Consider the following 14,031-nt stretch of genomic DNA (forward strand, 5'->3'; position numbering starts at 1 on the left):
CCTGTGTAGCTGGGACTGCAGGTGCGCCACCATGCCTGGATAACTTTTTAAAATATTATTATTTGTAGAGGTGAGGTCTCCCTATGTTGCACAAGCTGGTCTCGAACTCCTGGGCTCAAGGTGATCCTCCTGCCCCAGCCTCCCAAGATGCTGGAATTACAAGCATGAGCCACTGTGCCCAGCTGCTTCTGTGGAACTTCTATACACCTTTTTGTCCATTGTGTTTTGAAACTGCCCACCACCCTTCCGTGTCTCATTTTTCTAATCTGTCGCATAATCTCTATGTCCTTTTAGATGTTTTTGTATCAACTTTCTCTAGTTCTCTAGTATCTCTGTCAACACAGTTTTTTTGTCTGGACTGAGATGTGTAACAAGATTATTAACTTTTTTCAGGTCTAATATTCTAAGTCAGGCCCGGTGCAGTGGCTCACGCCTATAATCCTAGCACTCTGGGAGGCTGAGGCAGGAGATCACTCGAGGTCAGGAGTTTAAAACCAGCCTCCTGGGCAATAGAACAAGACCCTGTCTCAAAAAAAGAAAAAGGATTCTAGGCCAATGAGTCTTAGTAGGCAGAACCTCACTATAGGAGGTGTTTGGAATTTCTTAAATGATGGGGTGTTTGGGGAGTCACCATGGCTGGAGGGCGTTAACAGCATTCTAGCAGTTGAGGGCAAGCCCTGCAGAGAATAAATAATGATCTTCTTATGCCACTCTGACCCTTCTGGCAGGTGAAGAACCTGTTTACAACTACTTGAGTCTAGACCCTAACTCCCCCAACCCACTCGCCCAATTTTAATATACACGGAATTGTCCAGGAATGTAACCATCATGTAAATCAAGGGAAGATGGTACTTTGGGGTTTGTGTGTGTGTGTGTTTTGTTTGTTTGTTTGGTGTTTAACCAAAAGTTGTTCACAGTTTGGAAAATCATTACAAAGTTGCTCCTAGGACAGTAAAACCTATGTAATAAGTGGGGTTCAGATCCCCTACACAACCCTGGTTTTAGTTGGGATTCACTCTGAGTGGGGCTTGGAGGGAAGGGCAAAGCCAGCAGGAAAAGACAGGCCACTCCTGCAGGCCGCTGCCCTGGGCCCAGAATTCTCCCTTCAGGTCTCCCCAGATCAAGCCAAGGAAATGGGTGCCAAGTAACCGGAGACTTCTGGAATCATTGCCCCTGGTCCCGTCAATCCCAGCCAGCCTCAGGACCTCAATTTCTTCACCTGGCCATGTGAGCAGAGGGGACAACCCGGCGGGCCTGGCTGGGCCGGGTTCTTGGGGCAGCCGGGCGCCATCGCCAGTATCTAGGCACCCTGAACGCGCCTGATCTGATCTGATCTCGGAAGCTAAGCAGGTTCGGGCCTGGTTAGTACTTGGATGGGAGATCACCTGGGAATACCGGGTGCTGCAGGCCTTAGGCTTCCCATTCCCTCCCTCTTTCCCCCTTTTGTCACCGCGCTTTTCAACCGCCCCCTGACTCTGCTCCCCCTTTTCTCTCGCCGCAGCCCGGGACCTCCTGGTGGGGGTCCGTCACTGCAGCACCAGGCGCCACTGCCATATCACCCTGAACGTGCCCGATCTGGTCTGATATCAAAAGCTAAGAAGGGTCCGGCCTGGTTAACACGTGGATAGGAGACCGCCTGGGAATACCAGGTCCTGTAGGCTTTTGGCTTCCCGCTCCTCCCTCTGTCCCCCTTTTGTCGCCGTGCTTTCCAACAGCCCCCTGATTCTGCTCACTCTTTTCCGCCCGCCTGCGCCCCCACTACAGCCCGGGAGGGTGGGGGTCTGCCCCTGCAGCACCAGGCGCCACTGCCGGTGTCTACAGCCATACCACCCTGAACGCGCCCGACCTGGTCTGATCTCAGAAGCTAAGATGTGGCCGCAGTTACCGCCCCACCGGTTTGGCTCTGCCTCTCCCAGGCCCCTGGAGGAGCGGACTAACCCCATCATTTCATTGATTCACAATAACGCCGCCCCACCTGGACTATTTTGAGCCCCACTTACCAATCTGTAGTGGATCTTTACTGTTTTGGAGTAGTACATTCAACACACCTTTATGGGTCTATTTTTGTAACTAATGCATTCTGGGTACAAGTTTCTGATTCTATTTCAGGGCTTCGAATGAAGTCGTGCGGAAGCATTTACATATTGACATGCATTATTATATATTTTCCTTGTATATTACAGTTGGGACAGGATATAAATTTTAAAAATTTATTTGTATAGATAGGTTACAATCATTATGAATTTTATTTCAGGCTGGTGAAAGAGTGTGACAAAATACTTGTCATAAAAAGAGGACTTGGGTCTGACAGGGTTGAGAACCACAACACTGGAGGAGTGTTGACCTCCCCAGTACTTCTCTGTTGACTTTGGTGGCACTTAGACAGCTCCTATATCATCTCTGCCTCCCCTCACCCCCACCCCACACTGGGCTGCTTCTCTAGCCTCTTCTGCTCTGCTCCTCCCACATCTTCTTCTCAGTTCTCAGGGCAGAGAGTCCTGGGCAGCCTCTCCTGCTCCCTGGTTCAATCCCAGCCATGCCATCACCCATGCCTCAGAGTCTCTCCTGCCCCTCCTTAGCCCATGCCACCCTGACTCTAACTAGGTCCTATAATCTTCAATCTCTTCTGGGCTGTCTGTCAGGGGGAGGGTTCCTGCCTAGATTCCTGTTCTGTCCATAGAATCAGGTTCCAAAGCTCCCTCATTTTTATTTGTTTTATTTTATTTATTTAGAGACAGAGTCTCACTCTGTTGCCCAGGCTAGAGTGCAGTGGCCTGATTTTGGCTCACTGCAACTTCTTCCTCCTGAGGTCAAGCAATTCTTCTGCCTCAGCCTCCCAAGTAGCTGGGACCACAGGAGTGCGCCACCACGCTTGGCTAATTTTTGTGGTTTTGGTAGAGATGTGGTTTTGCTGTGTTGTGCAGGCTGGTCTCGAACTCCTGACCTCAAGTGATCCACCCGCCTCAGCCTCCCAAAGTGTTGGGATTACAGGTGTGAGCCACCATGCCTGGCCAATGCCCCTCATTATACAGCCCCTCCTCCAGCCGGCTGAGCCCTGAGGGTTCCCTACCATGGTCATGTCAGAGAACAGGGGAACATCCTGTATCAGCTAACTTATTGTCTTCTCCTGAGGGCTCTTGCTCCTGAAGTCCTGGTTTCTGTCCTTATCACCACAATATTCCAGGGCAGCCAGGTTCAAGTCCTCATAGTCATCTCTAACTCTTTGTCTCTTACATTTAACAAGGCACCAACTGAATTAAACTCAATGAACATTTAAATGAATTTTAATAAAAATTTTTAAATAGGTATTACAAAAATACTGTTCATAAAGCTTCCAATAACACAGAACTAAGTAATTTTGGGGCCTGTCTGTCCATCCCTGCCACTGCCCCCGCCAAAAACAACCCACCTCATTGAAACAAGCACTTCAACTGCTTTTTATTTAACGATTCATTTGTTCTTGTGTAATCTGAGGGTGTCAAGTTCAGTAACCTTCTAAGGTCACTGTTTCTTTTATTATCTAAATAAAGTGACTCAAGCCCCTAGGCTACTCCTGTCATTCCTGAAGATTTTCAGGAATGCTTGCACCCTCCTGATTTACAATCACTTTGATGTCTGAATCTCACTGAATCCCACAGCCTAGTGATTTTTTGTTTGGTTTATAGCTTAAGTGCATTGCGATCTAGATTTGAATATTGCTACATGCAATTCAGTGATGGAAATTTGCTGAAACTTGCTTTATTGCTCATAATCTGGCCATTTTTTACTTGTAAATTTCCCTATGTACTTAAAATTAAAGCATATTCTGCAATTGTTGGGTGTAGTGTTCTCTGCCTGTGGTCTATTAAATCAAGTTTGTTAATCATGTTTAAATATTCTATATCCTTACTGATCTGGTCTGCATACTGTATCAATTACAGAAAGGCATTAAAATCACCTTCTGTGATTATTACTTTGTTCATATGCAGTTCTGTCAATTTTGCTTTATATAGATTGAGACTATTATACGTTTGAGGTTTTTTTTTTTTTTTTTTATGTTCCTGGTGAATTGAACTTTTTATCATTCCACAGTGGTTCTTTTTCCTTTTAGCAGCGGTTTTTGGTTTAAAGTCCATTTGACTAACATTAATATAGGTCACCAGCTTTCTTTTGTTAGTACTTATATAGTATACTTCTCTTTCATTCTTTTACTTTCAAGCTTTCTTTATACTTTTGTTTTCCTTTTTCTTTTTGAGATGGGGTCTCTCTCTGTTGCCCAGGCTGGAGTACAGTGGTACATCATAGGATATTTTCCTCTTGACTAATTACCATGTGAATTGTAGTTATATAGTTTGCAATATTCAATTATTCTTGCTTTCTTTAATACTCACATTTAGTAAGGTTTTTTTGTTTGTTTGTTTTATTTTGTGGTTTTTTTTTTTGGATTTTTTTTTTTTCTTTTTTGAGATGGAGTTTTTCTCTGTCACCCAGGCTGCAGTGCAGTGGCACGATCTCAGCTCACTGCAACCTCTGCCACCAGGGTTCAAACCATTCTCCTGCCTCAGCCTCCCAAGTAGCTGGGATTACAGGCATGCACCACCACACTCGGCAATTTTGTATTTTTAGTAGAGATGGGGTTTCACCATGTTGGCTGGGCTGGTCTCAAACACCTGACCTCAGGTGATCTGTTCACCTCAGCCTCCCCAAGTGCTGGGATTACAGGAGTGAGCCACGATGCCCGGCCTTAGTAAAGTTTTATTATTCTTTTACTACAAGATAGATTCTATTTGCTACCATTTTATTTAGATGTTAAAATCAATATTAAAACATGAGCTTGAAACATACATACATAGCTGGAATCCCAGGAGGAGGGAAGAAATGGGATAGAAGAAATATTTGAGGAAATAATGGCCAAGAATTTCTCAGAATTAATGACAGCCATCAAATCTCAGATCCAAGAGGCTCAGAGAGCAGAAAGCAGGATATACTAACATGAGTGCACACACACACACGATACACTACCTACACATTTTAAGTTCATACTGCTGAAAACAAAGCAAAAAGAGGACATCTTGAAGGAGCAAGAGAAGAAAGAAACACAGTTGTCCCTCAGTATTCACATGGGGCTTGGTTCCCCCCCAGATACCAAATCCTCACATTCCTAAGTCCCAGTGGAACCAACTGATAGGAAATGTGAGCCCTCCATCTAGGTGGGCTTCACATCCAGCCAATACCATGCTTCACATCCAGCCAATACCATGTTTCACACAATGTGTTTAGTTCTGGATGTGGAGCCCACCCATACAGAGGGTAAACTGTGCGTATTTTTAAAATCCAGGTGTAAGTGGACCCTCAAAGTTCAGACCCATGTTGTTCAAGGGCCAACTGTATTCCATACAGAGAAACAAATGTTGGAAGTAAATGCTCGCTGCCGCCAAGTAAAAATAGCACTGAGGCAAAAGTTTTCTCAGCAAGGCAATTTACTTCTATAGAAGGGTACATCTCACGGATGGAGCAATGGTGAGAGCACACTGGATGAGGGAGGGGTAGGGGGTCTTATTCTTAACACAGCTAGTCACTACTGCTGTGTCTTTTCCCTATTGACTGGGGTTGGATGGCACAGTCTAAGCTAATTCCGACTGGCTATTTTAAAGAGAGCAAGGGTATAAGCCGGAGTGGCAAGGTTAGTAGTTTTGGCAAGAGGGATGGTTGCAGAGCAGGTGACTAATGATGATTAAGGACAAAGCAGGTGACTAGGAACAGAGCAGGTGACTAAGAACAGAGCAGGTGATAGAGGCTAGGAGGGGGTTGTTTACTGAAACTAGGGCAAGGAGACATAAAGAACGAGGAAGTTAAACTTTAAAATGGAGAGCAAAGAACGGGGAGCTAAACATACTGACACATTGGTTCTTTGGAGAGGTTCCTCTCTCTCTTTCTCTCTCTCTCTTTCTCTCTCTCTCATCAGTATGACTCATAGGTTTCAATTTTATTCAAGAGTTTGTAACTTAGTACGGTCATTATCTGCTTTGACATTCAAACAGTCCCAAATTTGGCTGTGGGAGCACCTCCAGGCTGTCTTCTGCATTCTTTTGACTTGTCCACCATCATTCTTTGAGCACTTCCTTCCTTTCTGGCAAACAAGAGGCTCCACTCTTATCTTGTACTTTTCCCGCCTCAATCTTGGAATCAGCCATTTCTCCAAGAAATCCTGGTTCTTTAGAGTGGAAGATGGTATTTGGAAACCAATCTACACACTTAGTGTGCTTCTTCTTACTGTTGTGTCACTGCTTCTAGGCCCTCTCAATGGACAGATTTAGAAAAACACACACACACAGCCATATATGCACAGACATTTTTATATACTCATGCACCTGTAACTATATATCTCCATCTCTTTCTCTCTCTCTCTCTCTCTCTCTCTCTCTCTCTCTCTCTCTATTTATGTATTTTAAACTGAGTTCATTCTGGTATCTCCAATTTCAGTCTACCACCTCAGGGTTCTTTCTAGCCTTCCCAAGCTTGCCATGCTTACAAGGACCTTCTCCCACAGTGAGAAACCTGGCTACCATTATCCTCAATGTGTTTGCTTATTTGCTCAGGTAACCAGTCTCCTAACCACACTGGCTGACTCCCTCATCCGCCACCATCCCTACTGAGCAAGCCCTCTGTCTTTGAGAAGCTCTCTGATCTGCCTCATCCTTCATCCCTGGGCATACTGCGATCCCAGAGCCTGGTGGGCTCACCTCTGTCTCCTTCGCTGCTTGCTGCCACACAGCAGGCAGTAAGGCAGCTCCTCGTGGAACTCTGGGAAATGCAAAGGGCTACAACGGAGTTGGAAGGCTGCAGGTTGTATTATTGACCTTCACTCTTCCATAGGCTGAAGGTCCTGGGGTGATGAGGACTCAGGGGCCTGTCTATAGCCTTTGTTAGAGGACATGGGGTATCCTCTCCCCTAAAAGTTTTCTTTTTTAACCATTTTATTGAGGTATGATTGAGATGTAAAAAGCTGTATATATTTAATGTATACAACTTGATGAATGTGGGGATAAATATACGCCTGTGAAGCCAACCCTACTACCTTCAAGGCCATAGACATACCCATCACCTCCTGAATTTTCCTCCTGCCCTATTATTATTATTATTATTATTTTGTGTGTGTGTGTGTGTGTGTGTGTGTGTGTGTGTGTGTAGAACATCAAATATAAGATCTACCTTCTTGGGAAATTTTAACTATATAGTACAGCATTGTTAGTGGTAGGCATGATGCCTCATAGTAAATCTCTAGATTCATCTATCCTACAACTGAAACTTTGTATTCTTTGACCATCATCTCCTCATCTTCACCTCTCCACCCAGCCCGTGGCAATCACTGTTCTACACTCTGCTTCTATAAGTTTGACTAATTTCTTTTCTTTGAGACAGGGTCTCTCTCTGTCGCCCAGGCTGGAGTACAGTGTGGCACGATCATGGCTCACTGCAGCCTCAATCTCCTGGCTTCAAGCAATCCTCCCACCTCAGCCTGGGAACACAAGCCCTGCTAATTTTTATTATTACTATATTTTATTTTTAGAGATGGGGGTCTCACTATGTTGCCCAGGCTAGTCTTGAACTCCTGGGTTCAAATGATCCTCCCGCCTTGGCCTCCCAAAGTACTGGGATTACCGATGTGAGCCACCCTGCCCAGCCAAATATTTTTGATTTCATGTATAAGTGACATCATACGGTATTTGTCTTTTTGTGTCTGGTTTATTTCACCAGGTCCGTGCATGCTGTTGCCTATGGCAGGATTTCCTTTCTTCCTTCCTTTTTCTTCCTTCCTTCCTTTCCTTCCTTCCCTTCCCTTCTTCCTTCCTTCCTTCCCTCCTTCCTTCCTCCTTGCTTTCTCTCTCTTTCTCTTTCTCCTTCCTTCCTTTCTCTCCTTTTCTTTTCTCTTTTCTTTTCTTTTCTTTCTCTCTTTCCAGGATCTCTGTGGCCTAGGTGGGAGTGCGATGGTATGATCATGTAATGGCTCACTGCAGCCTTGCTCTCCCAGCTCAAGCGATCCTTTTGCCTCAGCCTGTCAGTTAGCTGGGGCTACAGGCGCATGCCACTGCACCTGGCCAATTTTATTTATTTATTTATTTATTTATTTATTTATTTATTTATTTAATTTTTAGTAGAGACGAGGTCTCACTACGTTGCCCAGGCTGATCTCAAACTCCTGGGCTCAAACAGTTCTCCCACCTCGGCCTCTGAAGGTATTGGGATTACAGGTGTGAGCCATTGCGCCGGGCCCAAAAAAGTGATTATACCCTTTTTTAAGGCTGAATTGTCTCCTGAAAAATTTTTAAAAGCCCTCTTTTCTATTTGGAGGTGTATCCTATTCTCATGAGGTAATCCTTCCATCAAATCGGCCTGAAGAACTGAACAATGGTGAACCCAGCTGGGCTCTTCTGTCTCTAATGAGACAGTGCTGTGACTGATAGGGGATTTCTGAGGGTTTTTCTTGAATTGTTTTCTTCTACTCTTGAAGGGTTTTCTTGAATTGTTTTCCTGAGCTGATTACTGACTCCCTTAGACTGCTCTTCTCCAATTTGGGGAGGAGGAGGGAGTAACTTGTGAGAACACGACAATTTTATTAATTAGCATTCTTTCTCTATTATCAGGCTAGCTCCAGATTTTACGTCTTTTCTACCCTTTGGCCACCCGACTTAATCTCTTTCTTTGTTAGGTTATCAATAGTTAATCTTTTGTTTTTTAAATAAACTATATACTTAATGTGTATGGCAAGGGTAGTCACTCTGTGACATAGCTTCTTTGCACGGGTTGCTAATTGTCCATCAATATCCCGCATCCTTAAATAATAAATAATTCTCCAGTTCTAGGTGGGCTCACGGCCACCCAGTGAAAAGCTACATTTCCCAGCTTCCCTTGTATCTGGGTGTGGCTCTGTGTCTGAATTCCGACCAATGGGATGTGAGCAAAAGTGATTATGCCATTTTCAGGTCATAGCCTTAAAAGGAATGAGTGTAAACTCCCCTTTCTTTTCCCACTTCTCACTGGCCAGGATGCAGACATAATGGCAGGAGCTGGAGCAGCCACCTTAGGACCCAGAGCTGAAAGCCACATGTTGAGAAGGGCAGAGATACTGTATCCACTCTGGATTGCTGACCTTTGAACTATTATGTAAGAGAAAATCAAAATTCTATTTTAAGTCACAATAGTTTGGGGTATTTGATTACCTGGACTACATCTTAAGTAGTATAGCTTCATGCCACTACCTTCACCCAGAAGCCTGTACCTCCCCTTCATTTGCATGTACTTATGTTTTCTTTCTTTTTTTTTTTTTTTAATTATACTTTAAGTTCTAGGGTACATGTGCACAACGTGCAGGTTTGTTACATATGTATACATGAGCCATGTTGGTGTGCTGTACCCATTAACTCATCATTTACATTAGGTATATCTCCCCTAATGTTTTCTTAGTTCATGTTTTATGTCCATGTTTTTACAAAGTAAAATGTTTAGTAGTCCAACTAATTTTTTTCAAAGAACCAGCTTATGGATTTATTTTGGTGTGCTTAGTGTTTTGAGATTATTTTTGCTATATTTGAATGAATTTTAAGCCATTTATAGAATCATGGGGTCACATACTTTTCTTCTCAACATTCTTTCTCCATTGTTTCATTGTCCTATGCCATCTAAAATTGCTGGAAAGAGGTCTGAGGCCAGTCTCCTTTTATCCCCTGGGTAGACTGTCTGCGTCTTCTTTCTGGATGTTTGAAGCATAATTTTTTGTTTGTTTGTTTGTTTGTTTGTTTTTAATATGGGGTTTTCCAGTGGAAACCAGAAAACCTGCTAGAGAAATTCTCTTTTTTTTTTTTGAGACAGAATCTTGCCCTGTCACCCAAGCTGGAGTGCAATGGCGTGATCTCGGCTCACTGCAACCTCCACCTCCCGCGTTCAAGTGATTCTCTTGCCTCAGCCTCCCGAGTAGCTGGGATTACAGGCGTGCGCCACCACACCCAGCTAATTTTCAGTATATTTAGTAGAGACGGGGTTTCACCATGTTGGCCAGGCTGGTCTTGAACTTCTAACCTCATGATCCTCCCGCCTCCATTTCCCGGGTTCAAGCAATTCTCCTGCCTCAATCTCCTGAGTAGCTGGGACTGCAGGTGCCTGCCACCACACCTGGCTAATTTTTGTATTGTTTGTAGAGATAGGATTTTGTCATGTTGGCCGGCCAGGCTGCTCTCAAACTGGTCTCAAGTGATCTGCCCGCCTCAGTCTCCCAAAGTACTCGGATTACAGGTGTAAGCCACCATAACCAGCCCTGCTAGACAAATTCTAAAAGAGCGGTAACACTTAGTTAATGCATTCTTTATCCCTAAGATTTAGGAACTTCATAAGAGCCAGTGGCTTCTTTGCTCACTTTACCTGCAATATAGTAAATTCAGTTCTTTTGCTAAATCAGGACTTTTGTTTGTTTGTTTCAGAAATGACTGTTTCTTTTTATGTTTTTTATTACTTTTTTGAATTTCATTTATTCCCTAGGACTCAATCTGCATGTTGGATCAACATACCTATTTTCTATGTCTCTCATTTCTCCCTAGTCAGTTCATCTCTCTCCCCAGCTTTACTGTGTCATATTCTCAAACCTGTCATCCAAGTCGCTGACTCAGTTTTCTGTCATGCCAGCTCTACTTCTTATGGCTTCTAATATGACTTCCAGATCTTTAGTGAGTTTTTCTTGTTTCTTTTTTTCTTTTCTTTTTTTTTTAGTTTTATTTATTTATTTATATTTTTTGAGACGGAGTTTTGGTCTTGTTGCCCAGGCTGGAGCGCAATGGCGTGATCTTGGCTCACCGCAACCTCCGCCTCCTGGGTTCAAGTGATTCTCCTGCCTCAGCCTCCCGAGTAGCTGGGATTACACCTATGTGCCACCACTCCCAGCTAATTTTGTATTTTTAGTAGAGACAGGGTTTCTCCATGTTGGTCAGGCTGGTCTTGAACTCCCAACCTCAGGTGATCCACCCACCTCGGCCTCCCAAAGTGCCGGGATTACAGGCATGAGCCACAGCACCCAGCCTGGTTTTTCTTGTTTCTTCACTTACCTCTTTTGGTCTTAATTTCATCTTATTTTGGTATCTCTACATTTTTGTTCAGAGGGTCCATATTATATTTAATTTCCTTGAGAGTACAGAGAAGAGTCTTGTCAAATATTTTCTTCTACTTCCTGGGATCATTATTCTTTTGATATGCAGTTGTCATGTGTACTTTCCTCCTGGCATGCTTTGGGAGAGGAGAGTAGCATCTTACAGAGATCCTGTGATAGAGCTTTACTAAGAAATAGTGACTATTTTAATTTTTTAAAAAAGTGTTTACCTTGAATCCCGTAACCCTTTAGATAGAGCTTCTATTTCACAGGAAATAAGTAGCTAGAGAATCAAACTAAACATCACCCCATGGAAGCAACCAGACAAACCTAGGAGGTAGGACATGGTGTGGGACAACTCACTCAACTGCTCTCACTAATAAGTGTCCTAAAAAGGGGAATATACTAAATTAAATAAGCTAAGGGAACATGCTTGGTCCTGGATTGGGTACTGATTTGGATAAGCCAACTGTAGTAATAATTTTGGTTAATTGGAAAAAGGATAATGTGGCTTGAAAATTAGGTAAGATGAAAATATAGGGAAAAACAAAGGCAGAGAGTATCAACTAAATGAATCAGGTTGTTAAAAAGAGTGTCAACTAAATGAACCAGGTTATTAAAAAGTTATAAAACAATATTTAAAGTATGATCTCATGTTGGTTTTATACACACACACACACACACACACACACAGTTATAGTGATGTTCTCCAGGAGGCAGGACTATGCTGAGTTTTATTAAAAACTTGCTGTATTGCTGGCCATGGTGGCTCACGCCTGTAATCCCAGCACTTTGGGAGGACAACGTGCATGGATTTCTTGAGGTCAGGAGTTCAAGACCAGCCTGACCAACATGGTGAAACCCCGTCTCTACTAAAAATACAAAAATTAGCCAGGCATGTGGGTGGGTGCCTGCAATCCCAGCTACTCTGGAGGTTGAGGCAGGAGAATCACTTGAACCTGGGAGGCGGAGGTTGCAATGAGCCAAGATCGCTCCATTGCACTCCAGCCTGGATGACAGAGCAAGACTCCATCTCAAAACAACAACAACAGAAACCTTGCTGTATTTTCCAATATTCTACAAAGCTTTGCACTGCTTATGTAATAATAAAGTGTTTTAAATAGTGACATAGATTTAAATGGGACAGACTTACCACAAAGATAATAAAACTTAAAGCTTCAGGGCCTCTAATTCATATGGGCCTTATGAGGCCCTAGGAGGACCTCTAGCAATTTTGTATCATACTTTCGTGGGTGTTTTAATTTTATTTGTTAAGTTCTAGCATCTTTTCACTGTGGTGAAATATATACAACATAAAATGTACCGTTTTAACCATTTTAGGTATGCAGTTCAGTGGTATGAAGTACATTCTCACTGTTTTGCAACCATCACTGCCATCCGTCTCCAGAACTTTTTCATCTTCTGTAACTGAAACTCTGCACCCATTAAACAATAACTCCCTATGACTTCCTCCATCCAGTCTTTTTATTTTTAAGAGTTTCCAAAATTGTATAAACTCTTAGCTTCACAAAACCTGGGTCAAGCCCCAGCTGACAATTGAATGTCCTAGTAATTCCTGTGCAAGCTATGAAATGATACCTTGCACTGCCAAAGTGGCTTTGGCCTCAAATCAAAGGACAGTCAGCATAGTTGAGGCTGTCACCAAAGTTTTCATCACTAAATGTGCAAACAGCAGTAATTGTGGCAGCATCATTATTACTGAATACACAAGGAGGAAAAAGCAATGTTTTCTCAAGTTATTGGAACTCACATCTATATAACTTTCCCCAGAAGCTACAAGTTTGTAGTTTCTACAGTCCTAATTTCCTATAAATTAACCCTATTTTCTTCATTGCTTAAAGTTATTGGTAAATAATTTTACATCTCCTTTTCCAGAAGGTAGTCACATGGCCTTACCTAGCTGCAAGAGAAGCCAGGAAATGTAATCTTTCTTACAGAAGACCTGTGCCCAACTAATGATCAAGTATTCTATTACTAAAAAATCAGAATGGGCCGGGCATGGTGGCTGAGGCCTGTAATCCCAGCATTTTGGGAGGCCAAGGCAGGCGGATTACTTAAGGCCAGGAGTTTGAGACCAGCCTTTAGTAGAGATGGCAAAACCCCATCTCTACTAAAAATACAAAAGTTAGCCAGGCATAGTGGTGCACGTTTGTAGTCCCAGCTACTCAGGAGGCTGAGTCAGAAGAATTGCTTGAACTTGGGAGGTGGATATTGCAGTGAGTCAAGATTGTGCCACTGCACTCCAGCAGCCTGGGCCACAGAGTGAGACCTTGTCTCAAAAAAAAAAAAAAAAAAAAGAAAGAAACAGAATGGGTGTTGGGACAGACAACTAACAGACAACTAAGTATCTGTCACATGGTTTCTATAAAGATTCAATATGCTTGTTTTTGAGGTTTGGTGGGGGAAGTAGGAAGGGGTGCGTATCTTTGTGTTTGTTTGTTTGTTTTTGTTTTTGTTTAAGTACAGACAGGGTCTCATTCTGTTGTGCAGGCTGGAGTGCAGTGGCAAGATCACAGCTCACTGTAGCCTTGAACTCCTGTCCTAGAGTGATCCTCCCAGGAACGCAGGCTTTCCAAAGCACTAGCATTACAGGTGTGAGCCACCTTAAAGCACCATTTACACAACTGTTTAGCATCTTGTTTAGAGCTAAAAAATCATTTGCTCACAATCAGCTTTCTAGACTGGGCACCCAAGCCTTCTTCCTCTGAGGGTTGAACACCATAGAAGTGGGCTTAACAGACTTGTACGGAAAAGAGAAGTCATCTCCCCAACTGACTCTTGGGTGTCTTAATGGCCAAGTATACTCAAACCGTATACCTAAACCAATGAGCTTTATTGTTGTGGTTAAGCTTTAACTGTGAACAGCAACATATCAATTTATTAATTACTACACTTTT

At 43.2% G+C, this 14,031-nt stretch overlaps 3 pseudogenes; 1 reads left to right on the forward strand and 2 right to left on the reverse strand.

The window, feature by feature from the left end:
• The first annotated feature begins 1,292 nt into the window (after positions 1–1,292).
• Positions 1,293–1,410, forward strand: LOC112621948 (annotated as a pseudogene).
• Positions 1,411–9,785: 8,375 nt separating this feature from the next.
• On the reverse strand, positions 9,786–9,829 carry LOC112621921 (annotated as a pseudogene).
• A 428-nt stretch (positions 9,830–10,257) lies between these two features.
• On the reverse strand, positions 10,258–10,325 carry LOC112621920 (annotated as a pseudogene).
• Positions 10,326–14,031: the final 3,706 nt, after the last annotated feature.

Source organism: Theropithecus gelada, chromosome 3, assembly GCF_003255815.1.
Source record: "Theropithecus gelada isolate Dixy chromosome 3, Tgel_1.0, whole genome shotgun sequence".
NCBI lineage: Eukaryota > Metazoa > Chordata > Mammalia > Primates > Cercopithecidae > Theropithecus > Theropithecus gelada.